Source organism: Natrix helvetica (genome assembly GCF_964273705.1).
Source record: "Natrix helvetica genome assembly, chromosome: Z".
Classification (NCBI taxonomy): domain Eukaryota; kingdom Metazoa; phylum Chordata; class Lepidosauria; order Squamata; family Natricidae; genus Natrix; species Natrix helvetica.
The window spans coordinates 1,202,485-1,230,154 of record NC_138554.1 but is presented as its reverse complement, the minus strand read 5'-3'; the positions used below and the strand labels follow the sequence as shown (position 1 = coordinate 1,230,154).

At 51.0% G+C, this 27,670-nt stretch overlaps 1 protein-coding gene across 1 annotated transcript in view; it reads left to right on the top strand.

Moving 5' to 3' along the window:
- Positions 1 to 14,326: 14,326 nt before the first annotated feature.
- The window catches only part of LOC309382113 (disks large homolog 4-like), a 51,987-nt gene continuing 38,643 nt past the window's right edge, over positions 14,327 to 27,670 (top strand). The window contains exon 1 of the mRNA XM_081933594.1: positions 14,327 to 14,459. The gene's annotated coding sequence lies outside the window, so the exon portion shown is untranslated. The remainder of the gene's footprint in view (positions 14,460 to 27,670) is intronic.

The following is a 27,670-nucleotide window of genomic DNA, read 5'->3' as shown; positions in this document are numbered from 1 at the left end:
GCCCGGGTCGGAAGCCGGACTGGCGCGGGTCTAGATAATCATTTTCCTCCAGGTGCCGTGGGAACTGCTGTGCTACCACACTCTCTACAACCTTCGCTAAAAAAGGAAGGTTGGAGACTGGACGATAATTGACTAGGTCCGTTGGGTCCAGGGAAGGCTTCTTGAGCAGGGGCCTCACCACCGCCTCTTTCAAGGCGGCCGGTAGAGAACCCTCACCCAACGAGGCGTTCACCAGGCCCAGGAGCCAGTCGCGCGTAACCTCCCAGGATGCCAGTACAAGCCAGGAGGGACACGGGTCCAATAAACATGTGGTAGGTCGCAGACGTCCACGCAACCTGTCCAAATCCTCGATGGCAACCGAGTCAAACTCCTCCCAAAGCGGTCCCTCAAGACTCGCAACGGGCGTCTCTACTGAATCACTGAAAGGGGTCCATCCCATCCGGATTTGAGCGACTTTGTCCTGTAGATAATTCCCAAACTCCTCTGCTCTGCCCTGTAGTGGGGCTTCCCGTGGTCTCTCAAACAAGAGGGAACGGGTCACCCGAAATAGGGCAGCAGGGCGGTTATCTGCAGACGCAATAAGAGCGGCACAATGTTGACGTTTGGCCGCTCTTAATGCCACAAGGTACGTCTTCAAATATGCTCGTACCTGTGCTCGGTCAAATTCGGAACGGGAGGATCTCCAACGACTCTCTAGGCGTCTCTTGTGGCGTTTCATCACCCTTAGCTCCTCGGTAAACCAAGGTGCCAGGGTGGTTCGTCGCCGCAAGAGAGGCCGCAAAGGCGCCACCCGGTCTAGGGCCCCGGTAGTCGCACTATTCCATGCGTCTACCAGGTCCTCCACTCGGGGGCGGGTCAGGTCCACAGTAGGTGGCCCAAGTTCCGTCTGGAACCTATCCGGTTCCATCAGGCGCTTGGGGCGGAACCATCTAATACCTTCCAGTTCCGCCTCCTCGCGGCGGGGGGTAGCACCAGGGAAGTCCAGCCGGAGAAGTGAGTGATCCGACCATGACAGGGGAATAGTGTCTAGATCCCCTATTCCCAGATCACTCGTCCACTGGCCAGAGACAAAAACAAGGTCCAGGGTGTGGCCTCCCTCGTGAGTAGGGCCCTGAATTAACTGGGTCAGGTCCATGGCTGTCATGGAAGCCATGAACTCCCGAACCCCCTCAGACGCTTCTCCCATCGACGGCAGATTAAAATCCCCCATCACTAAAAGTTTGGGGGTCTCAACCGCCACCGATGAGATCAGCTCAAGGAGTTCGGGCAGGGCCGCTGAAGTATAGCGAGGAGCCAGGTATACTATCAGCAGGCCCAACTGCCTCCCTGGGCCCCATCTCACGACGAGGGACTCACACCCGGATGTCTGCGGCACAGTGAACTCTCTCGGCTCTAAGTCTTCCCGGATAATCACAGCTACCCCACCGCCCCTTCCCTGGGCCCGAGGCTGGTGAAATGCTCGATAACCTGGTGGGCACATTTCCACAAGGGGAAGACCTCCCTCGTGGCCCAACCAGGTCTCGGTTATTCCGGCGAGGTCCGGCTCCCCCTCCAAAATTAGATCGTGGATGAGGGGGGCCTTATTGACAACGGACCTCGCATTGCCTCAGACAGTTTGAGATGCTTAAGATGGGTGGACTTTGACTCCCAGAATCCCTCAGACAGTTTGAGATGCTTAAGATGGGTGGACTTTGACTCCCAGAATCCCTCAGACAGTTTGAGATGCTTAAGATGGGTGGACTTAGACTCCCAGAATCCCTCAGACAGTTTGAGATGCTTAAGATGGGTGGACTTCGACTCCCAGAATCCCCCAGACAGTTTGAGATGCTTAAGATGGGTGGACTTTGACTCCCAGAATCCCCCAGACAGTTTGAGATGCTTAAGATGGGTGGACTTTGACTCCCAGAATCCCTCAGACAGTTTGAGATGCTTAAGATGGGTGGACTTTGACTCCCAGAATCCCTCAGACAGTTTGAGATGCTTAAGATGGGTGGACTTAGACTCCCAGAATCCCTCAGACAGTTTGAGATGCTTAAGATGGGTGGACTTTGACTCCCAGAATCCCCCAGACAGTTTGAGATGCTTAAGATGGGTGGACTTTGACTCCCAGAATCCCCCAGACAGTTTGAGATGCTTAAGATGGGTGGACTTTGACTCCCAGAATCCCTCAGACAGTTTGAGATGCTTAAGATGGGTGGACTTTGACTCCCAGAATCCCTCAGACAGTTTGAGATGCTTAAGATGGGTGGACTTTGACTCCCAGAATCCCCCAGACAGTTTGAGATGCTTAAGATGGGTGGACTTTGACTCCCAGAATCCCCCAGACAGTTTGAGATGCTTAAGATGGGTGGACTTTGACTCCCAGAATCCCCCAGACAGTTTGAGATGCTTAAGATGGGTGGACTTTGACTCCCAGAATCCCCCAGACACTTTGAGATGCTTAAGATGGGTGGACTTCGACTCCCAGAATCCCCCAGACAGTTTGAGATGCTTAAGATGGGTGGACTTTGACTCCCAGAATCCCCCAGACAGTTTGAGATGCTTAAGATGGGTGGACTTTGACTCCCAGAATCCCCCAGACAGTTTGAGATGCTTAAGATGGGTGGACTTTGACTCCCAGAATCCCTCAGACAGTTTGAGATGCTTAAGATGGGTGGACTTTGACTCCCAGAATCCCTCAGACAGTTTGAGATGCTTAAGATGGGTGGACTTTGACTCCCAGAATCCCTCAGACAGTTTGAGATGCTTAAGATGGGTGGACTTAGACTCCCAGAATCCCTCAGACAGTTTGAGATGCTTAAGATGGGTGGACTTTGACTCCCAGAATCCCCCAGACAGTTTGAGATGCTTAAGATGGGTGGACTTTGACTCCCAGAATCCCCCAGACAGTTTGAGATGCTTAAGATGGGTGGACTTTGACTCCCAGAATCCCTCAGACAGTTTGAGATGCTTAAGATGGGTGGACTTTGACTCCCAGAATCCCTCAGACAGTTTGAGATGCTTAAGATGGGTGGACTTTGACTCCCAGAATCCCCCAGACAGTTTGAGATGCTTAAGATGGGTGGACTTTGACTCCCAGAATCCCCCAGACAGTTTGAGATGCTTAAGATGGGTGGACTTTGACTCCCAGAATCCCCCAGACAGTTTGAGATGCTTAAGATGGGTGGACTTTGACTCCCAGAATCCCCCAGACACTTTGAGATGCTTAAGATGGGTGGACTTCGACTCCCAGAATCCCCCAGACACTTTGAGATGCTTAAGATGGGTGGACTTCGACTCCCAGAATCCCCCAGACACTTTGAGATGCTTAAGATGGGTGGACTTCGACTCCCAGAATCCCCCAGACACTTTGAGATGCTTAAGATGGGTGGACTTCGACTCCCAGAATCCCCCAGTCAGGATGGGGAATGGACATGGCTGTCTTTTGTGATCCACCTTTGGGACGCAGAGAGATTGGGGTGCCATTCTGGGGGTGCTGAGCGTCCCCTTTCCTTGCTGGGAGGGGGGGGAAGGTGGGGGGGCTTTCCTGTCCCCTTCCAGGGAAGAGAGAGAGGGGGGGGGAAGGATCTGTGATTAAACCAGGATTTAATCAGCTTGGGATAACAGAAGGAAACGTGGGCTCTGGGCCAACGCGGCTTGAGCAGGAGGGAGGGTAAACGGGGGGGGGGATTGAAAAGGAGGATTGAAGTTGCTTCTCTTGTCTTCTTCTGCCGTGTTTCGCATCGGGTCCCCTGAATCCCCCCCCCTCAAATGCTTTCCCAGGGTCAAGGGTCTCTGAGCTTGAAGGACTTTTTGCAGATGTTTCTTGACCCAACTAGGGACCGTCATCAGTCCTAGAAGGGGGGGGGGAGGAGGAGGGGAAGAGGAGGAGGAGGGAGAAGAGAGGAAGAGGACAAAGAGGAAGAGGAGGGAGAGGAAGAGGAGGAAGACTGTGGGGTCCTTGGTGCTCTCTGAGCTTGGAGGTTTCCTTGCAGACCTTTCGTGACCCAGCTAGGGAACATTATCAGTGTTAGAAGGGGAGGAGAGGAGGAGGACGGGGAAGAGAGGGAGAGGACAAAGAGGAAGAGGAGGAGAACTGTGGGGCCCTTGATGCTCTCTGAGCTTGGAGGTTTTCTTCCAGACGTCTCATGACCCAACTAGGGTATGTGAGCAATGCTGGTTAACTTAATCCCCCTTCCTTCTAGTCCTGATGATGTTCCTTAGTCGGGTCATGAGACGTCAGCAAGCAAACCCTCAAAGTTCTTTCCGTCTCACCTCCCCCGCCGTGAGCAAAACCAAACAATCCTTTACGTGTCTTTTTTTTTTAAAAGAAAAATACAGCCCAATGAAATGCCGTTTCTCCACATTTTATTTCTCCATTTGATTCATTAAACTTTCACCTCCTTAGAGACAAGTCCTCAACTTACGACCACCACTGAGCTCCAAATTTCCCTGGCTAAGCGAGACCGTTGCTATGTGAGCTTTGCCTCACGTTACGGTTGTTAACTGAATTGCTGCCGTTGTTAAGCGAGTAACATGGTTATTAAGTGAATCCGGCTTCCCCATTGATGTGGCTGGTCAGACGGTCGTAAAAAGGGGATCACGTGACACCCCCCCTTGGGACAGTGCAACCGTCTTATCTGTGAGTCGGTAGCCAAGCGCGTGGATTTCCTTCACGTGAACACGGGTACGGTGCAAGCGGTTGTAAGTGTGAAACGCTTTCCTAGTTCACTTTTTTTCAGCGCCGTCGTAACTTCGAACCAGGCCTCGACTTGGTTGGTTGTGGTAGTTCCTCTAAATTTGGTGTTTCTCAACCTTGGAAAGTTAAATTTGGGTGGATTTCAACACTTTTATAGCTTTTTCCCCCCTCAGAATAACTTTCTTAATAGACGGTGGGAAGAAGGACAACATAATATATCTTGACTTCAGCAAAGGGGGGGGGGGAGAAGCAGGCTGGGGAATTCTGGGAGTTGAAGTCCACACAGGTCTTCAAGGGGCCAAGGCTGAGAAAGTGCCGGAAACCCAAAGACCAGCTGGCCCACAGACGCAGGGCTGGGTTTTGGGCCGTTTTTAGGCCGTTTTTAGGCCGTTTTCAGGCTGTTTTTCAGGCTGTTTTTAGGCCGTTGGGGGCCATTTTTCAGGCCATTTTTGGGCTGTTTTCAGGCCGTTTTCAGGCTGTTTTTCAGGCTGTTTTTAGGCCGTTGGGGGCCATTTTTCAGGCCATTTTTGGGCTGTTTTCAGGCCATTTTAAGGCCGTTTTCAGGCTGTTTTTCAGGCTGTTTTTAGGCCGTTGGGGGCCATTTTTCAGGCCATTTTTGGGCTGTTTTCAGGCCATTTTAAGGCCGTTTTCAGGCTGTTTTTCAGGCTGTTTTTAGGCCGTTGGGGGCCATTTTTCAGGCCATTTTTGGGCTGTTTTCAGGCCGTTTTCAGGCTGTTTTTCAGGCTGTTTTTAGGCCGTTGGGGGCCATTTTTCAGGCCATTTTTGGGCTGTTTTCAGGCCATTTTAAGGCCGTTTTCAGGCTGTTTTTCAGGCTGTTTTTAGGCCGTTGGGGGCCATTTTTCAGGCCATTTTTGGGCTGTTTTCAGGCCATTTTAAGGCCGTTTTCAGGCTGTTTTTCAGGCTGTTTTTAGGCCGTTGGGGGCCATTTTTCAGGCCATTTTTGGGCTGTTTTCAGGCCATTTTAAGGCCGTTTTCAGGCTGTTTTTCAAGCTATTTTCAGGCAGTTTTGTGCACCATTTTCCACCCATTTTGGGCCGTTTTCAAGTCATTTTCAAGCCATTTTCCTCCCCCCTGACATCAGGATTACCTCCGATCTCCGCTCCTTCCGTGTAAAGCTCAAGACCCACCTTTTTCAACTATCTGGCCTGGCTCAACCGTAGTTTTATCCTATTCCTCCTGACAGCCTTTTTAAATTCGTAATTCTTAATTTGGGGTATTTTAATTGCTAATTTTATTATTATTATTGTATGTATTTAATGACTGTTACCTCCTCCGTGTATGTGTATGTGTGTATGTGTATGTTTATATGTATATATGTATGTGCTTTTATTGTACGCCACCCCAAGTCCCTTGTGGAGAGGGAGCGGCTAACAAATTAAATTTATTATTTATTATTATTATTAGTTTTTTGGAGCATTTTGCAGCCATTTTCAGGCCATTATCTGGCCATTTATTGGCCCAGGAAATGACTGAAAAATGGTCTGAAAATGGCCCAGAAAACACCCCAAAAATGGCCCCCAAAACAGCCTGTTTTTGTTGTCATTTTGGGGCCCTTTTCAGGCCCTTTTCTGGCCCTCCGGCAGAAGAGCATCTGGCGATGGCTCAGCATGCCACCCCTGGTATGTGTGCCATGTTCTCCATCATGGAGCTGTAGGTCCTTCAGCCCTGGTGTTCCACTCACACCTTCCGCCTGGTTAAGTTCTCAGAAGTGTGTATGAGATCCCATTGGTCCTTGTGTGTTAAATGCTCCCCTGGGGGCTCGCCATAGGCTGTGCGTTGACTGAGAGACCCCAGACCCTTGGCTGAGGGCGGGGGGGGGGGGCTTAACCATGAAATAAATAAATGGACTTTCTAGCCTTTGGTTCCTACTCTTGACGTGTTCTTTTGAAGTCTTTCGCCAGCCCTCTCTTCGTACAGGATTCATCTGAATAAATCTAGCAATCTGGAATAGAATAGAGAAGGAGGGGACCTTGGAGGTCTTCTAGTCCAGCCCCCTGTTCAATCAGGAGACCCTACACCTTGTCAAACAAGTGACTGCCCAGTCTCTTCTTAAAAACCTCCAGTGTTGGAGCACTCACAACCTCTGGTGGCAAGCTGTTCCACGGGTGAATTGTCCTCCCTGTTAGGAAGTTTCTCCTTAATTCCAGGTTGCTTGTCTCCTTGATTAGTTTCCATCTATTGCTTGCTGTCCTGCCTTTTGGAATAGAATAGAATAGAATAGAATAGAATAGAATAAGGAAGCAGAAGGAGAAGCTGGAATGGAATGGAATGGAATGGAGTGGAGTGGAGTGGTGGAGTAGAGTGTTCCATTCCATTCCATTCCATTATTCTATTCTATTCCATTCCATTCTATTCTATTCCATTCCATTCTATTCTATTCTAACCTCCAGCTACAGGAGCAGACTATCTCTAAATCCCCTTCTTTTTTCTTTCCCAAGGACTTTCAGCTTGGAAATTGGGGGGGACGGGCGGGCACATCACTACTGCCCCCCCCGCACTAACGATCCCGGGGGGCCCGATCCTTCTTCTTCGCCTAGTGGGAGGAGGGAAGCGGTCATGGGGTGGGGCGGAGACTGGAGATTGGCCAGCTGCCAGCTGTGTGGAGCGGGGGGGGGGGGCAAAGGCAGCAGCTGGAACGGGAGGCGGAGCGCGGCGCAGGTGCGGGCGGCGCGGGGCGGCGGGGGTGGGGTCAGCGGATGGGCCCCCCGAGGGCCGGCCGAGCGATGGGGCTGACGAGGGTCTCCGCCGCCTTCCGCCGCCCGGGCTGCTGCTCGCCCGTGCTGTGCCAGTGCAAGGTCAGCTGCAGCCACCGGACTCTCTCGCTCGTCTTCGGCTGCAAGGTAGGGCCGATTTGGGTTGGGGGCGTTGGGGGGGGTCATTCGAGATCTGGGGGCGTCTTGCGGGGGTCCCGGGGCTTCTGGTCAGGATTGGGCTCCGGATCTCGGAGCAAAGGGGGGGGGGGCGGCGAGCCACGGCGGGGAGGGGAGGCAGGCAGGGGGAGGGACACACACAGTGGGGTCGTAGAAAGCAGGGGCGCCCCCTCTTCCCCCCCCCACTCTAAGGTGCCCCGCAAGGATCCCTTCGCTTCTCCACCACCCCTCTTTCCTGGGTGGGAAGGGGAAGGACCAGGGGGCGGCGGCTGGAAGAGGGGAACCCCCCCAAAGGACGTGAAGGACCCCTTCCGCCGAACTCAGCTTGATGTCCCATTTGAGGGACCCTCACCCACTCCGCAGATCAAAAAGCCGAGGGGAGGGAAACGTGGTCGGTGTGTGTTTCAGCCTATTCGAATCGGGGAGGGGATGATGGATATGGGAGTCCCAGGCAGTGGGGAGGCGAGATCGGGGCTGCGGAGCGAGGGAGTTAAGGTGGGGGGTCTCAGAGTTCAGACAGGGCGAGGTCTGTCCCTGCGCCTCCCCTCCCCGCGCGCGCCTCAGGGCTTATCCAGCTGCTGTCCTTGGTCCTTAAGAGGCTTTGGGGATTAAGCCGGAGGGGGGGGGGCGCCTCGGAGGGGTAGCAGGTGGGAGGGCGGGGCCTTTGCTCTCTGTCCCGCTCCACCAGCCAATGGGAACTAGTGGGCGGGGTTAGGTCTGCCTGGGGTTTTGGCGCTCCCCCTAGGGGTAAGGGCTGGGGGTCGACGGGGCTCCCGCTAACTAACTAAGTTAGTTAGCAACTAACTTTGGAAGAAGCAGGTTGGGACCGTGGGCGTGGCTTTTTCGGGTGGGAGGGGCTCCCATCGTCCCCAGCCCAGGAGAGTTGCCACTGGGAGTGTTGTGGTTTAAGACCAGTTTTTCTCAACCATGGCCAACTTGAAGACGGGTGGACTTCAGTTCCCAGAATTCCCCAGCCAGCGAGATTTTGAAAACTATCTATCAGCTGGCTGGGGAATTCTGGGAGTTGAAGTCCACAAGTCTTAAAGTTCCCAAGTTTGGACACCCCTGGCTTAGATAGACCAAAGAGAGATGGGGCAAGACTAATTTATCACATATTTTGATAACTTCCTTAATAGAGAAGTAGTTTTCTTAATGGTGGGAATGTGATAGATGTAAAATATCTTGATTTCAGCAAAGGGGGGGGGGGGAAATAGCTGGCTGAGGAATGCTGGGAGTTGAAATCCACCCATCTTCAAATGGCCAAATTGAGTTGGTCTCACTCAGCAGACAAAAAGCTCACATAATTTAAATCCCCATGCTGGTCAAATGTGAGGATGAGCAGTTTTGCCCAGTTTTTAAAAAGTCTAATCCAGAGGGTTGGACTAGAAGACCTCCAAAGGTCACTTCCCCAATTCTGTTAGTTGCACATCCTGTGACCTGGTTGCGGCTTTTGAGGGTGTGTGTGTGTGTGTTCGCATAAAATTTCCAGGACAAAATTGAACGGAGATTCTGCTGTCTCAGCAAATTTGACTCCCTTCTGGAAAAATGCTTGTTGTGTATTTCTCTCTCTCTCTCTCTCTCTCTCTCTCTCACACACACACACACACATACCTTGCAAAACAGCATCAAGGACTCCATGCCGGAGGTGCAAGCGAGTGGTCCTGGAGTGCGTGTCCTGGAGTGTGTGTGTGTGTGTGGTTTCTTTGTGATCAGAAAACTGGCGCATCGTTGCTGCGCTTTTCCAGTCACAAACACACACAGCGGGTTGTGCTGATTTCAGCTGGGGGAAAGGACTTACACAGAAAGAGTGCAGAGAAGAGCAACAAAGAGGATTAGGGGACTGGAGGCGAAAACATATGAAGAACGGTTGCAGGAACTGGGAATGTTTAGCTTAAGAAAAAGAAGGACCAGGGGAGACATGATAGGCAGTGTTCCAATATATCAGGGGCTGCCACAAAGAAGAGGGAGTCAAACTATTCTCCAAGGCACCTGAAGGCAGGACAAGAAGCAATGGGTGGAAACTAATCAAGGAGAGAAGCAACTTAGAACTGAGGAGAAACTTCCTGACAGTGAGAACAATTAATCAGTGGAACAGAAATTGCCTCCAGAAGTTGTGAATGCCCCAACACTGGAAGTCTTTAAGAAGATGTTGGATAGCCATTTGTCTGAAACGGTATAGGGTTTCCTGCCTAGGCAGGGGGTTGGACTAGAAGACCTCCAAGGCCCCTTCCAACTCTGCTATTGTATTTTATTGTACATCATTTTTGGACATTTTTTTAAAAGGGATGGGCCAATTTCAGGTAGTCCTCAACGTACGACCAACATCTCCGTTGCTAAGCGAGACAGTTGTTAAAAGCAAGCGTTGCCCTGTTTGGTGACATTTTCTTGCTACCCGTTGTTCAGCGAATCTCTGCCGTTGTTAAGTGGGGAGCCCGGTTGTTAAATCACAATGGGCTTACCCCATTGACCTCTGGGACACTGCAAAACCGTCCTAAAAAGTTTCAGTTGTTAAGCGAGACAGTTGTTAAGTGAATTTGGCCCTGTTGGGCAACCTCTCTTGCCACTGTTGTTAAGCAAATCGCTGTCGTTGTTAAGCGGGGTAACCCTGTTGTGAAGTCACTCTGGCTCGCCCTATTGAGCCGGGGACCGTCATAAACAAATTCCGTTGTTAAGCAAGACAGTTGTTCAGCGAGCTTTGCCCCGTTTTGCGATCTGTCTTGCTACCTGTGGTTCAGCGAATCGCTGCCGTTGTTAAGTGGGGAGCCCGGTTGTTAAACGAATCCAGCTTCCCCCCCATTGATTTTGTTGGTCAGAAGGTCGTAAAAGGAGACACTGCGACAGTCATAAATAGGGGTCAGTTGCCAAGTGTTCTGAATTGTGATCACGTGACTGTGGGGATGCTGCAATGGTCATAAGTGTGAAAAACGGTCATAAGTCACTTTTCCTGGTGCTTTTGTAACTTTTAATCAAAATTTGGGTGTTTGGCGACTGGCTTCTATTTACGATGGTTGAAGTGTCCTGAGATCACGTTGATCATCATTTGTGACCTTCCCAGCGGATTTCCGACAAAAAAAGTCAGTGCGGGAAGCCAGATTCGCTTAATGACCATCTGATTCACTTACCGACCGCAATGATACTCTTAACAGCCGTGGGCAAAAAGGTTGTTCAATGGAAAGCAGCTCACTTTGCCAACCTCCCACGGGCAAAGTCAATGAGGGAAGCCGGGTTCGCTTAACGACCCACGTGATTCACTTACCAACGGAGTTGATTCGCTTAGCAACCATAAAGATTGTGAAATTGGCTGTGACTTGCTTAACACCCTGTTTGTTTAAGAACAGAAATTCCCAGGCCAATTCGACCTCCCCTTCCCTCCCCCAATGTTCCTTGTCGGCCACCGAACATCGTCGCTTGCACCCTCCACACCCTGATGGTGTGATCGTTTGCACGCACCATCGGTCCAACACAAAGTCAGACTGGGGTGCCACCTAGCCCCCCCCCTCCGGCCCCCTGTGATTTTGTCTTAGGAGGAGACTTTATTTTGTGAAAGATGTGTGCTTTTCTGCCGAACTGAACTCCACCCTGGTGACAGGGAAGGGCATCTGGCCAGTAAAACACTCTGCTAGCTCAATTCGGTTGCCCAGACTCCACCCTGCGAGGGATTGTGGGGTCGTTAAAAGGGAATGATGTTTGTGCTTTTGTGTGGTCTCATCCTCCAGTCCACCCCCTCCCCCCGCCAAAAGAACCTTCTGGTTCCCTGTCAATCCACATTTTAAAAGTCCCAGTTGTAGCCCGTTCTTCAGGCTTCGCCGCTTCCTTCGCACAGACAGTTGGCGCTTCCAGGAAGATCCATTCGGGAGGGAGGGGGGCTCTCACGAAAAAGAAACGGAGAAGGAATTGAGATGGTAGTGGGGCAGAAAGGATGACATTCCCCCTCCCCGAATCAATCTTAAATCCCAGCTTCGCTTTTCTTCCAAACCTGTATTTATGCATTGTTAGTTGATTGCACAACCAGCCAGATGTTGAGACTGAATTTGTTTGACTGATGGCCTTAAAGAGGAAAGCTCTATTATGACAGCGGGGTGGCAAAGCCAGCCAGATGTTGAGACTGGATCGGGCCTGTTAAGCCACCTCTGGAGCCCTCCAGCCAAACCCCCTGAGAGACAGATGGGGCTGTGGTGACGGCGTTTTAAGGGTGGAAACTATATTATTACGGTTGGCTGCAAAGCCAGCCAGATGTTCAAACTGGATCCAGCTTGTTTGCCGACCTTCCCAAACCCCTAAGATAGACAGATGTGGCTGTTTCATGGTGCTAAGAAAGAGAGGCTATATTACTGCAGTTGGTTGCAAAGCCAGCCAGATGTTGAGATTGGATTTGGCCTTTTTTTATCCACCTCTCCAGTTTCTTCCCAAACACCTGGAATTTGTTTGATTGATGGCGTTAAAGAGGTAAGCTCTATTTGTTACGATTGTTGCAAAGTTAGCCAGATGTTCAGACTGGATTCGGACGGTTTATCCACCTCTGGAGCCCTTCCCAAACACCTAACCTAGACAGATGTTACGTTGTTGGTTTGCGCTCTGAGCTTGGCGATGTGGTTGCAACTCCAGTGTGCTTGTGATTGTGCAGACAGATGTGGTTGTTTGATGGTGTTAAGGGTGGAAGCTCTATTATTATGGTTGGTTGCAAAGCCAGCAGATGTTCAGGCTGCATCCGTCCTGTTTGCCCAACTCTCCAGTCCTTCCCAAGCCCCTAAGACAGGCAGATATGGTTGTTTGATGGTGTTAAGGAGGGAAGGTATATTGTTATAGTTGGTTGCAAAGTTAGCCAGATGTTGAGATTGAATTCGGCCTGTTTATCCACCTCTCCAGTCTACTGTGGTCTGCCGGCAGCCTGTAGAGCTGGAGCAGATTCGGACAGTGAGGAGGTTGGGGGGGGGGGGGAACATGGGCCAGTCCTGGAGTCTGGGGGAGGCTCGGACGAGGGCTCTGCGTCGTAGGCAGAGAGGGGGCCAGGGCCATCTGGGACTTATGTGCTGCCTCTGGAGCCTGTTCCCAGTGCGCGCATGCACAGATCTGCCAGAAGGCAAGAACAGTTAAGACAAAAAGGGAGACTCTGGAGTAAGGCATGGAGATGATTGGCCCCTCCCATAAGACATAAAAGAGGAGCAAACGGACGTGAGCCTTTGCAGGGAGCAATTTTGTTCGTTTTGGTCGGTTCAAACTCTGAGAAGCTCCGTTTGTGCTCCGTGTGGCCTTGCAAAGGTAATTGGCCATTAGGGCTCCGGCAGCGTTTCAAGGGAGAGAAAGGTGGGTGCTTCTCAGCCTTGCCCTGAAAGACTTTGGCAGACTTCTGTAGGACTCTTCCCAGACTGTTTGTGAACCATTACAGGCTATGAATGAACATAATTCACAGCCGTTGAAATAAAAGAAGGGTTTTTTTGGGGGGGACGACTAAGCGTGTGATTTATTGTTTTATTAGGAAGCCTAGGTGAGAACACAGTCCTTTGCAAACATCTGGGGTAGACAGATGTTTTTGGACAGGGTTGTTGAAGACCTCCCTGCAGGATGTCAGCTCTTCCAAGCAAAGCTGCCGTTTGCAATTGACCGATGGTGAATTTGTCAATGCCGATGGTGTTCCAGGGATGCTCCAGATGTTTTTGGATTGCACCCAAGGCCCCTCTCGCTATCACGGTTCGATCTTGGCTAGCCCAGGCACTCAGGAGCCAAATGGAGCAAACCTCATTTAACAGCTGTCTCAGCCGCGGAAAAGTCTGGCTCAATTGCGGTTCTGAGTCTAGGACTATTTGCAACTAGAGCCCCCTCCCCTCCCCCCCGGTTTGGGATGGGAGGGAGATTGAGGGACGCCATGGTCTTGCTGTGAGCCCTGAGTTCACATCTGGAGGTTGGCTGGTGCGAAGATTTCCTACTCTGAGGGGCCCTTGGTGCTCTCTGAGTGTGGCGGTTTTCTTGCAGACATCTAATTTCCAAACTAGGTAACGTCATCAGTGCGCTGAGGATGTTATGTAGTTTGGGTAATAACACGTCTTCAAGAAAACCATCAAGTTCAGAGAGTTTCAAGGACCCCACAGTCGTTGTCCTCCTCCTCCTCCTCCTCCTCCTCCTCCTCCTCCTCCTCCTCCTCCTCCTCCTCCTCCTCCTCCTCCTTTCCCTAAACTCTTCCTTGTAATACTGATAATGTTCCCTAGTTGGGTCATAAAACGTCTTGAAGAAAACCACCGTTCAGAGAGCACCAAGGACCCCACAGTTCTCCTCCTCCTCCTCTTCATAAACCCCTCTCTTTTCTAGCACTGATGATGTTCCCTAGTTGGGTCATAAAACGAAGAAAAACCACCAAACTCAGAGAGCACCAAGGACCACCCAATAAAAATCATCCTCCTCCTCCTCCTCCTCCTCCTCCTCCTCCTCCTCCTCCTCCTCCTCCTCCTCCTCCTCCTCCTCCTCCTCCTCCTCCTCCTCCTCCTCCTCCTCCTTTCCCTAAACTCTTCCTTGTAGTACTGATAATGTTCCCTAGCTGGGTCATAAAACGTCTGCGAGAAAACCTCTAAGCTCGGGGAGCTGCATGCATCCCTCTATTTCAACCCCCGAGTGACAGATATTCTCATTTATGGGCATCTCCTGTTCCGCAATCCGGCCTGCCAAGCGATTGGGGGTGGGTGGGGGGGCTCATCCCTTGGCGATAGTCTACTTCCTCTTTCCTTTCCTTTCAGAAATATCGCTACCAAGATGAAGACAGTCCCCCGCTGGAGCATAGCCCCGCCCACCTCCCCAACCAGGTAAAGGCCCCCGAGCTGGTCCACGTGGCGGAGAAGAACCTATCCCAGATCGAGAGCGTCCACGGCTACGTGTCTCACTCGCACATCTCCCCCATCAAGGTAGGAAGGGGGGGCACGGGTGCCCCGGCCAGGAGAGGGGGCACCGTTCTACCGCTGCCACCACTGGCGCACCTGGCCCCGCCCACCCCTGCCATACCCCTTCACTCCCCGTGGTCTTTGTTGGCGTCCGTGGGCTGGCATGGTGGCCGTGTCTGCACTGCGTGGCGCATGTACGTCGCTTTGTGTCTGGGTTACGTGCAGCAGGGCGTGGCCCCACAGCGTGCGAGCATCCCATCATGGACGCCTGCGTGTGTCGCTGTCCCTTGGGTGCGAAGGCCCGTGCGTGGTGCATGCCTGTCTGTCTGTCACGCAGCCCGAGCGTCGGCGTGGTGCTTTTCTCATCACACAGTACGGCTTTGTACCAGTTGTCTTGGCTGCAACTGTGTCTGTACGCAGGCTGTGAACAACATACACCGCGGTGTGTTCCAATCATAGCTAGAGAGAGAGAGAGAGAGAGAGAGAGAGACCAACATTTAGCTCTGATTCTGTCGAATACGGCGGCAGTGCTCAACATTTTCAGCCTGGCCTTTTGGAGGCTCACTTAACCTTCCCAAGGTTGGGTCCCGTACTGGCCCGAAGCCTCACCATTTGTCCGTGTCTCGTTTGACAGCCTCGGATTTCCTTTCTGTGTTTCATGTTGTGGTGTCGGAAAGGGAGTTGTGTCGCTCGTTCTCGGGGACTCGAGGTGGGCACCCCGAGCTTGGGTTCACCGTATCTCACAACGGCTGCTTGGTGTACGACTCTGCGCTCGCGATGTGTCTTTTGGTGTCTCTGTCTTTGCGGCATGCAGCGGCACAGCGTACCAATGTGTGCGTTCCTCCCAAGTTGGAAGGTTGCGTTCTCCACTTTTTTTGTTCCTCGCTGAGCTTTCGTGGCGTGTCAGCTGGTGACGCCGGGCTTGTTCGATGTGAAACGCAGGCACATCCTCAAGGTACGGCCAGTTGTTGAGTGCGACTGCTTGAAAATTACGACCGGCTACCTGGTGACCTTTTTCATCTGGATCTAAAGTTCCCATGGTTGCGTTGCCCATTGTCCAACATTCAACAACTGGATCATGTTTACAACTCTGCGCAGTGTCCCACGGTCATGTGGCTGCTACGACACTTGTGCTGAAAATGAACGTTGAGTTTTGGCTTTCGGCAAACCCGCACTCACATTGCTTTACTTAACAGCAGTGGCATCCTCTTCATGCCTGCAGTGAGTCACTTAATGACCACTGCAAAAACGGCCGTCAAATCAGGCCGGTCACGAAACTGACCTACTTTATCATTGTCTCGAGTTACAACGGTGATGGGCAGGCTCCGTTACAGTCGTAACTCGGGACTCACAGAGCAACTACGCTTCCTACTCCTGGAGCGAAAACATAATTTTGATAGCAAATGAAATTTAGATGGATTTTTTTTTAAATTTCCCCTTTTTTAACCCAATTAGGCTCAGGTTAACTTTTGCCTACTGTGGTCCTGTGGAGAGGGTCCTCGACTTACAACAGTTCGTTTAGTGACTGTTTGAAGTTACAACAGCACGAGAAAAAGGGACAGATGAGCATTTTTCACAGTTATGCCCGTCACAGCTTCATATGATTTATATTCAGATGCTTGACAGCTGACTCACATTTGTGATGGTCGCAGCATCCTGGGATCCCGGGATCCCCTTTTGCAACCTTCTGACAAGCCCAGTCAATGGTGAAGCCAGATTCACTTAACAACCGGGTTACTCATTTAATAGCTGCAGTGGTTCAGTTAACAGAGTGGTGCGGTGGCCTAGAGGCAGAGCTCTTGCCTCACAATCAGGAGGCTGTGAGTTTGATCCTCGGTAGAGGCAGATATTTCTCTCTCTGGGCTCAATGAGAATGTATCTGCCGAACAGAACTCCATATTGGCAACAGAGAAGGGCATCTGGCCAGTAAAAAAACCCTCAGCTCCATTCAATTCCCCAGACTCCACCCGACAAGGGATTATGAGGCCATTAAATATATCTGCTGAACATAACTCTGCATTGGCGACTGGAAGGGCATCCGGCCAAGTAAACCCTCAGCTCCATTCAGTTGCCCAGATTCCACCCCGCAAAGGACTATGGGCTCGTTAAATGAAGATGATGATGATGATTTCGTTATCCAACTAGGGAGTGGTGCGGTGGCCTAGAGGCAGAGCTCTCACCTCCCAATCAGGAGGCTGTGAGTTTGATCCTAGGTAGAGGCAGATATTTCTCTCTCTCTGGGCTCAATGAGAATCTACCTGCTGAACAAAACTCCGTACTGGCGTCAGGGAAGGGCATCCGGCCAGTAAAACACTCAGCTCTATTCAATTGCCCACACTTCACCCCCGCAAGGGATTACGGGGATCGTTAAAAAGAGGATGAAAAACAAAGAGTTAACAAATGTGTCAAGAAAACGAATTAAAATGGGGCCAAATCCACTCAGCACATGTCTCACTGAGCAACCGAACTTTGGGCCTGGATTGTGGTTGTAAGTGGAGGACTACTTGTCGTTGGACCTGCTCCTCCTTTGCCCCGAAGACCAGTGATTTCAACACTTCTAAAATTGTGGAGGGGCACCATTGTGCCAACGTCGAAACGCAAAGTGATTCTGGCAGATGAGTGGGCTACAGCCCCCAGCCCTGAATTCTGGAATGTGGCATCTGGATCACTCGAGGCTCCTTGGAAGTGACGTACCTCGCAAATTTGACACCTGGAGTGGGTCCTTTTTTTAACACTCCCCTTCACACTGAAGTGCCGTGGCACCCGCCGTCAAAAGCTGACCAGTGTACTGGCGGCAGTAACACAACTCCACCGCTACCAGCGTCCTTCTGAAGAGCCACCTCCTCATTGTCCCCAAAGGATTGGACACTGCACTCCCCCCTTCTGACCCTCCAACACCCCACCCTGGTGGTAGACATGTGGTAGGCGATATTTGTAGTTCAGGGTTGAACGGTGGAGTCCTTGGTGTTCTCTGAACGTGCTTGTATACTTACCGATGTTTCATGACCCAACTAGGTAACATCACCAGTATCAGTAGTATGTGTGTGTGTGTGGGGGGGGATGTCTCTCTCTGTTTATACACAGTTGTTTGTCCTGCCAGTGTTGGTGGAGGTGTTTTTTTCCTCCTCGTCAGTGCCTGGGTCTAAGTATTGTTTTCTGCTTGGTTGTTTGTCTGGCGTCACTCCCTGCTTATCTGAGTTTTTAGTCACCGCTGTTCGTTTTGTTTCTTTTTCTTGTCTCTCTCAGGAATGGGGTGTAAACGTCGTTGATCTCTCTGTGTCTGTTGAGGGCTGTTTCGTTTGCATGCTCCGTTTCCAGGACTTCCCTGGTATTTTTGGATTCAGCTGGGTCTCTAAGATGCCCACACTGTCCCCGTTGAGACTCCAGTGTAGCCTGTCCACATGTTGTGAGATCCAGGCACAAAACACTGTGTGTTTTGACGGCTAGTTGGTGTTCACTGTAGATTCTGTTACAGTCTGTACATTTCATGTTGTAGATCAGCGGTCCCCAAACTTCCAGCTTTGTGGACCGCCATGGGTGTTGGCACCAGTAGGGGGGAGAGGGGATGCGCTCGTAAGCTGGTACCCTTACCTGGTACCAGCTGGTACCTAACGGGCCACAGCAGCTACTGATTCCATGGCCAGGGGGTTGGGGACCCTTGTTGTAGATGACTCTTGTTGTTGTTGTTGTTGCTTCTTCTTGTTGTTCTCCTGGGACTTTTGAAGATGTGTGTCCTTTTCCAAGTGTTGCTACAGTGTGTTTGTACTCGTCTGAATAATGTCCTTACACAGCTCTCCTTGTGGGAGGTTGGGTTGCTACTCTGCGAACGGACCATGGAGTTAGTGTGGGTTGCTTTCCAGCAGAGTTGAAATCCCTAATTTGCCGTTTGCCTCCTTCGCTGACAAGGCCACCCGGGAAGGGTTGTTGTGTCTTGCTGTTTCCTTCTTCCGTTGTGTGTTTCATTCCTTCGAAGATATCGCTGATCGTGTCGTGCGTCTTCCTGTCTAGTTGAGGCATTTTTATTTCGACGGGGGTGCCCCAGCTCCATAACACACAACCCGACAGGTAGTCCTCGGCTTTGAACCATTCGTTTAGTGACCGTTCGAAGTCATGATGACACGGAAAAATGTGACTTGTAACTATTTTTCGCACGTTCGATCACATGATCAAAATTCATTTAGCAACCATGTTACTGACTTAAGGGCTGCGGTGATTCACTAAACAACTGGATCAAAGGTCATAAAGTGGGCCAACATTCACTTAACAGCTGTCTCACTTAGCAACAGATATTTTGGGCTCAAATGTGGTCATACCTTGAGAACTACTTTTAATGCCTTCAAAAAGACTCGGCAGGACCAGAAAAAAATCAACAGCATCTACGACATACAATGTAAGCCACTAAGTATGACAGACAGAAGACTAACAGAGTTCATCTATGAACACCAACTACCAATCAGAAGGCACAATGAAAACTCCTTAATCTCACAACCCGTGGACAACTTTAACCATAGTTTTAACTGGGAGTCTGGGAAGCTAAATCCAAAAATTCTAGAGAATTCTCGAAAGGTTGGCATTCAGATTTGCCCTCAACTGACACATAGGGAGAATCCACGTTTACACACCATTCAAAAGAGACAATAAAGCCCAGAACATCTAATGTAGGGACAGTAAACGCCACCGTGTGGGACAGGCAGGCAGATAAGAACCAGAGCACAACTAGCAGTCAGAAGACACAACGAAAACTCCTTAATCTCACAACCCATGGACAACCTTTAACCATAGTTTCAGCTGGGTACCTGCGAGCATCCTAGGCCAAGCTAAATCGAAGAACATTAGGGAATTCCTTTGGCATTGAAACAAACTTGCCATCCACTGACACATAGGGAGAATCCATGTTTACACGCCATTCAAAAGAGGCAATGCAAAAGCCAAGAAGGAAACAAAAAGACCAACGCGTATCCTCTCCAACAGACGATTCTTAGTAGTTCTGGACTATTCAACCCCATTTGGGACCAGGATTTCTGTTGCGAAGGAGGAGGATAGTTCAGTGAGTCATGGCTGATTTTACAAGGTTTTGCCACAGCTGTAAAGCAAATCGTTACAGTGTGTGAAGTGAATCACGCAGTCATTAAATGAATCCATTGTCTTTGCTTATCAGAAACTGGCTGCCAAGGTCACAACTGGCGATCGTGTGAGCCGGGACATTGCAACCGTCATAAATACATCATCCCCTTTTAACGACCCCATAATCCCTTCTGGGGTGGAGTCTTCATTCAAATGAATGAAGCTGAGTGTTTTACTGGCCGGATGCCCTTCCCTGTCGCCAATGCAGAGTTTTGTTCAGCAGATATAGCCTCATTGTGCTCAGAGAGAGAAATTCTCTGCCTCTACCTAGGATTGAACTCACAGCCTCTTGATTGTGAGGCGAGAGCTCCACCACTACGCCACCGCACCACGTCATAAATACATGCCCATGGACAAATGCCCAAATTTTTATCAGTTGTTAAGCGAATCAATCTTCCCCTCATTGACTTTCACCAGCTAGGAAGTTGCAAATGTTGATCGAAGGACTCCAGATGCTACAATCATATATACACGCTGATTGCTAAGTGGCCAAATTTTGATCCCATGACCATGGGAGATGTGCAATGGTCATAAAGGTGAGGACTGGCTGTAAGTCACTTTTTTCACTGCCATTGTAACTTTGAATGTTCACTCGATGAAGTCGAGGGCACAGATAAGCAGGGATTAACACCAGACAAACAATCAAGTGAAAAGCAATACACTAATATAACATACAGAGAGTCCTCAACTTACAACGGTTCATTTAGTGACTGTCCAAAGTTACAACGGCATCGAAAAATGTGATTTGTGATCATTTTTCATAGTTACGACCTTTGCAGCAATCCCAGTCATTATGCGAATAAAATTCAGGTGCTTGGCAACTAACTCATGTTCACTTAACAACTGTGGCAAGAAAGGTCGTAAAATGGGGCACTTTGCAAATGTCCCCCTTAACAACCAAAATTTTGAACTTAATTGTGGCCGTAAATCGAGGATTACCTGTACAGAATAATAGAATTGAAAGGGACCTTGGAGGTCTTCTAGTCCAACCCTGCTCTAAAGCTAATTGGAGAATTGACTACCAAGGACAAAACCCCCACCCCTACCCCCACTGGCAAGAGAAGCTACGCTCTTCAGATAGTCCTCGACTTACAACAGTTCACTTAGCGACCAACAACACTGAAAAAAGGGACTTACGACCGTGTTTCACACTTATGACCCTTACCATGGTCAAGTGATTTACATTCGGATGCTTGACAACCGATTCACATTTATGACGGTCGCAGTGTCCTGGGTGGGGTGTGTCACATGATCCCCTTTCAGTGACTTTCCCACGAGCAAAATCCATGGGGAAGGCCGATTCACTTAACAACCGTGGTCCTCATTTACCAACTGCAGTGATTCCCTTAACAAACGTGGCAAGGAAACTCACTTAATGCATTTCTCTCTCTCTCAACAACATAAATGACGGGCCCAGTAGGCGGGTCGTATGTCGAGGACTACCTGCGTAAAGAGAATAACACCGCACTCCCTCTGCACTGGTGATGTTACCTAGTTGGGTCACGAATCGTCTGCGAAGCCAACAACTGCGGATCGGGGGTCCTCGCGGACGCCACCCGAGTCTGTGTGCCTGTTGTGGCTCTGTGTCGTCTCTGCATGCGTGTGTGAGCATGATCGGGCATGACCCCCCCTCCCCCTCATGACCCCCACCCCCATGCAGCCTTTTCCACGCAGCCTTTCGACACGTGTAGCCTCCGCTCTGCCCTGCTGAGAGGTATCTGTATGTACAACCGCGAGCCGTGGGGGGGGACGGGGACGATGGGCTTGGGAGTGAAAGGGGACGGCATTCCTAGGGCGCATGGGGCACATGCCAGCCAAAGGGGGAAGGCGTGGGAAACGGGGCGGGGCATGCCTTGAAACCCCCCGCGTGTTCTGACCAGCTGCCCTTCTGGTGGGAGTTCTCCTCAAATGAATTCGTTCTAAGTAAAGTTAGGCTTCTTTTATTTTGCTTTGTTTTTATTATTATTATTATTATTATTTCTATCCTGCCTTTCTTGCTTTCTAAGTAAACTCAAGGTGGCAAGAGTACGTAATCGTCTTTCTAGTTTCCCCGGCAACGACAATCCTGCGAGGTGGGGTGGAATAAGAGGGAAGGATTGGCCCAGAGTCACTCGGCTGGCTTTCGTGGCTAAGGCGGGACTCGAACTCCCCGTCTCCTGGGGATTGGCCCAAAGTCACCCAGCTGACTTTTGTGCCTAACGGAGAACTAGAACTCACATTCTCCTGGTGATTGGCCCAAAGTTATCCAGCTTGTATTTCATACCTAAGGTGAGGCTAGAACTCCCTGTCTCCTGGGGATTGGCCCAAAGTCACTGCGCCGGCTTTCATGTCTGAGATGGGGCTAGAACTCCCAGCCTCCTGTTTTCTAACCAGGTGCCTTCACTATTACTTCAAACCGGCTGCAGAAGGTCTAAGAAAGCTGGGCCTCCTTTTCAGCCGATTCCATTTCTCTCCCCTTGAAGGAGGAACGTTGAAATTAGATATTTCGAGACCTTCTTGGCTCCCCCTTTCTCCCCAAAACAGGAATACGAAGAGGATTTGCCCCCCCCCAATCTTGCTTAAAACTTTCCCAGAGTTTGATGCAACGTCCTACCCATTGCAAAAAAATAACAAAAAACCCACAAGGAAGGAGGGCAAAAAATTCAAAATGGAGAGCGTCCCTTCACGAATTTCCCGATGTTGGCGTCATTCCATCAATAGATTTATTTTGTCGTCTGTCCTCTCCGTAAAATGGAAAGGGGCTCTTTCCCAGCCTCCTGCCCAGGATCTCCTGGTGGTGCCCCATCCCACTCAAGGCCGAATCCTGCTTCGTTCCTGGCCTCAGGGAAGGTCTCCCTTTTATAACGTTGAAGCGTGCTAACGACAGGCGGATGGACGCGGCTGAGTGTATTTTTTTTTTAATGCTGATTTTACAACGTCCGGGCATTTAATTTAATGGCGCAAGAATCAGTGCAATACCAAGGAAGGATCAATGCGAATTAAACATATTTTAACAGTTATCTGGGGGGGGGGGGAGTTGAGGTGGCCACGTTTGGTGGCCGTGATGTTTTCTCGACGAGCACCTTGTGGGGTAGGACAGCCTTAAAATCTCCATGGGTTCCACGCTGTTGTGTGGCTGGCTTGGCGGCCCCAGGGGTGGCATCCACTTACTTTCCCTACCGTTTTGCAAAGGTGAGCGTGCGCTCCCTCCGCGCGTGCGTTTTGATTGTGGCATTCGCGTGGTTTGAAAACCTGCCTAAATAGGACGGTGTAGAGTAGCGATTTCCGCTACGGCTGAATGCCACCTCGGGTTTCCCCCCTGCCCAATTGCAAATAGGAGCTCCGCTTGTGTTGTGATCACATCCACAAAGTATCCACAAAGTACTCCCAGGGTAGAGTGCCAGGGCGAACCACGGTCTTCCTTGAGGCCAGGGGGTCTCCAAACCGGGCCACTTCAAGACTGGTGGATTACAACGCCCAGAATTCCCCAGCCAGCCACGGTTTACCAGAATTCAGCCTAGAACAAACATGGCTAAACTATTTTCTCACATTTTTTTTTGGGGGGGGGGAGGGATCGGTTCACTTTCTCAATAGACGGTGGGAACGTCCGGCAGTCGACATAATATATCATGATTTCAGCAAAGGGGAAAAAAGAGCTGGCTGGGGAATTCTGGGAGCTGAAGTCCGCGAGTCTTCGCATTGCCAAGTTTTACATTCAGAGGATGCTAAAAAAAGGGATTTGCGTGACCTCATTGTTGTGGCCCGCCGTCGGTCAGCAGAGTCGGCCAGTGAGGAAGTGGGGGAGGAGCACGGGCCAGCCTTGCGGGCTGAGGGAAGCTCGGACGAGGGCTCTGCGTCGGAGGCAGAGGGGAAGCTAGACGGCAGTGAGGCAGAGGAACAGCTGGAGCCTGTTCCCAGTGTGCGCATGCACAGAGCTGCCAGAAGACAAGAACAACTAAGAAAGCAGGGTCGACTTGGGAGTGAAGCCACACCTCGGAGGAACGAACGGGGAGGGGGCTTTTGCAGGAAGCAATTCGTTCCTTCGGTCATTTCAAGAAGGGGAAGTTCTGTTTGTGACCCTCTCTGTGCCAAGGGTTGCCTTGCCTTGCGTTTGGAAGCTAGCTATCTGGCAGCTCTCCAGACGAGATAAGGTTCGTGTGGATAAACATTCCTCGGAAAGACTGCTTGCTAAAGCCTTGCGGACTGTGAATGAAAGGAATTCACTAAATAAGAGAGGTTTTGCAGGGCTTTTTAAGGAAGCCTGGGGCCAGAACCAGTGGTGGGTTTGGAGCGGTACGGGCCGGTACGAGCGTACCGGTGCTAGCTGCGAGCAACCACCACCATACTGGAACATTGGCTCGTTTGGCCCACCCGCCCGCGTTCCTTACCGGTTTTCGATGCAAACGGGCCAATTGCACACGAGCGCCCAGCGTGCTGCGCTTGCGCGACCTCCACCGATCAGCTGGGTGTCGCAGGGCGGTGCATGCATGCACAGCGCCAGAATCCAGAACCTACCGCTCGTCAGAATACTCACTTCCTTCCCTTCCACAGATAGATTGCAAGTTGAAGGGGTGGGCACCATTGCCCACTTCGTTCTCCGTAATGTGGGTCGGGCCGGGGGCTGAGGCGAGGCGGTTTGATGGACGAGGAGTAGATTTGGGGGGGGGGGCTTGGTCCTCTGCCCAAATTTGCTGTGAAGTGCTGCAGAGGTTTCCCTGTTAATGTTTCCGCCTTCTTCTGCAATAGTGTTCTTATAGAGAGGTGGTCCTTGACTTACGACCACCATTAAGCTCAACATGTCTGTTGCTAAGCGAGGCATTTGTCAAGTGGTGTTTGCCCTTTTTTGCCGCACTTGTGAAGTGTGTCAGCGCAGTTATGAAGTTGTAGTAACTAATGCCGTTGTTAAGTGAATTTGGCTCCCCCGTTTGTTTGTCAGGTGGTCGTAAAAGGGGGGGAAATTGTAGGATCCCGGAAGGCTGCACCTGTCATAAGTACGAGTCAGTTGACTTTCGATCGTACAACCCTGGAGACGCTGGAACGGTTGTGTTAAAACCAGTCCTAAAGTCACAGTTTTTCAGCGCCATTGTCACTTTGGTCACTAAATGAAGGGTCGTAAGTCAAGGACTGCACATTCCTACCTATTGTACACGAAACTTTCCGGACAGCTGGCCTTCCCGTGGAAGGAACCAGATAAGGTTGTGTTCCAATCCAATAAAGTGAATAAATAAACGAGGGTCCATGGCTCTTGGGAAGGATGAGGCTGAGATGGCATTTGCAGCTACGCAAGGATGCCGGGCTACTTGCCCACTTGACGCCTCCCCTCTGTCTGGATGGTAGTTTCCCAACATGGAACACAGAGATGGAATATAGAACCGCCAAAGACTATGGGAATCTACCTCTGATTAGGTACAGGGCAGACACCCCAGGAGGGCAAAAAAGTCAACATGGAGGCTGCAAAAGCTGCCACCACCCCCGGCCCCAAATCTGTGTATCTTTCCCAAACGTCACGTCCCTCTGTCCTGGGCAACGTGACGAAGGCAGTGCCCTGAGGCCACGGTAGGACAGCCGGGGGCCCGTCCTTATGCAAGCGTATTTAATTTGGATGTTCCACACAGCTGAAAGGTCAGGAGAGTTAATCAGGCCTTAAGTACCTTGAGAAGGTTTTGATTTACAAGGCGGAGCAGCGGGAATTAGTGTGCCCGTGCGGGGGGGGTCGGCATGTGCTCTCCTTGGCTTTGTTGCCAGCGTTAATTTAGGGCAGTGTTTTTTTTCAATCGCGGCAAAGGTGGGTGGACTTCAACTCCCAGAATTCCCCCAGCCTTTTCTGTCTCCCACTTCCTAGAGCAGAGAGAGATCGCAGAGGAAGGGATTTCAAGAGAGCGACCAGGCATAGAAAGGGGGACGCGGATCAAAAGAAATGCGTCATCGCCACGGAATTCTGAAAGGTGAAACCCACCCATCTTAAAGTTGTCAAGATCCCTTTTTACGAAAAAACAGGGGTTCCTCTCTAGGAATTTGGTGGTGGTGGGGTGTCTCCTACTTTATAAATGCTTGGGCTGCGCTGCTTATGCGGCCTACGACACCATCTTGCCTTTTTGTGGTTGCAGAGAGAATATTTTGTTCTGTTTGAGTCACGTTTGCACTTAGTTTCAAAGGACGGTGCCAGGATCGGCCCCTGGGCATTGCGGACAGAGAGCAAAGTCCAAGGCACATGTCGCCGCTAGATGGAACCTCCATCTCCTAGAGCAGTCTACCTTTCCCCTAGCATGGCAAGCCGCCTAGGAAGATGCAAAGAGGAGCAAAATGTGAGTTAGGAAGGATCCTTAGGGATACGGGAAGTCCTTGACTTACGACCACAATGGGAACCAAAACGGCCGTTGCTAAGCTGTTGCTAAATTAGGCTGTGAAGCAAGCCGTGCCCAGTTTTGTGACTTCTTGTCATTAAGCGAATTGCTGCAGTCGTTAAGTGAATCAGATGGTCATTCCGTGAATCCAGTTGACTTTGCTGGCCTGGAAGCGTATTGGGATGATCACAAAGGGCCGGTTGCCAAGTGTCTGAATTTGTGACCATGGGGGAATGCTGCCACGGTCCTAAGTACGAGGACTGGTCATAATTCAGGTTTTTTTTAATACTGGCATTGGAACTGGGAACAGTCGCTAAACACATCATTGTAAGCCGACAACCAGCTGTATAGCTGCCCTTCTTTTTTTTGGTGCCATTGTAACTTGAAAGGGTCCCTAAACAAATGGGCGTAAGTACGAGGACTGGACATAAGTCACTTGTTTTCTGTGGAATGTTCACTAAACGGTCCTAAGTCGAGGGCTACTGGAATTGTGGTTGCTGACAAGACTGCTAACAGGGAAGTTAATCTTTGGAGGGATCCCCAGTGGATCCCCTGTAAGGGGAGGAGGGGACAGTCTCGGGGGGAGGGGGGAGAATGATAAATAGCCCGAGTTTCGCTAAAATGCATGAAAAGGTTTTGCCTCCAGTTTCCCGCATCCTGGTTTGAATGTGGCTAATGTGAAGTCTGGGTCAAAGGCAGGGAGGGGGGGAGGGGAAAAGGGAAGCAGGATTAATTTTGGGGGGAGGGGATGAAACCGATCCAACCAAAGCTTCTCCCCCCTCCCCTCCGAGAGTTTTAAAGATGAAGGCAGCCCCCCCTCCTCCAATCCCCTTCCCCATTATTCCAATTTTGCCCACCTGGCCCCTTCGAGGGACTACAGCTCCCAGCATCCTCCCCCTCCTCCTCCCCCCCCCCCATGCTGGCAGGTTGGGGAAGCGCCCCCCCTCCTCCCAAGGTTTTGCAGTAGTAACAGTAGCAGCAGCAACGGGAGAAGGGTGCCCCCTGGTGGTCCAGGCGGGCGACCGCAGGGCATTCTCGGACAGCTATTCTTCCAGGCCCGGCTGGGTTGGGGCACGGATGCCCGGCAAGACACACCCCAGCCTGGGCCCACCCTTTCTTCCCCCCTTTTTTTTCTTGAGGACGTCCATCTTTTGAGGACAGGTAAGGGAGGAGGTCCAGGGGGGTCTTTTCGATGGGGTCCACCTGCCCTCCATGTGGACCCCCTGGGATCCCTTCCCTCTTTCTTCTCTCTACCCAGCCATCCGTGCACGGGAGGAAGGGTGGGCCTCTGCTTCCAAATCCCCCTCCTTCCGAGAGCCCCCAGCCCCACATCTCCTCCGTCCTCACCCCCCCCAAGACCCAGAGCCCTTGTTCCTGCTTTTGTGCCCCCCCCCATCACCACCACCGGAAGCTCAGACGTTCCCCCCCCCACTCCCCAATCCCTTTCTCTCCTCCTTCCCTGCCAATGAAAAGAGGCTCTTCCAGACTGAGGGGAGGGGGAGGCTGTTTAAACCGTCAGTTTTTCGGTCCTTTAGTGTGCTCTCCCCCACCCAGGGATGGGGTGGGGGGCAGAGGGAAGGCCTCTGCATGTCCAGTGTTGGGAGGGAGAGAGAGAGAGAGATGAGAGAGAGAGAGAGAGAGAGAGAGAGAGAGAGAGAGAGAGATACCGAAAGAGAGATACAGAGAGAGGGGGGAGAAAGACAGAGATGGAAAGATGAAAGAAAGATACACACAGAGAGGAGAGAGTTACACACACAGAGAGAGATGAAAGAGATACAGAGATACAGA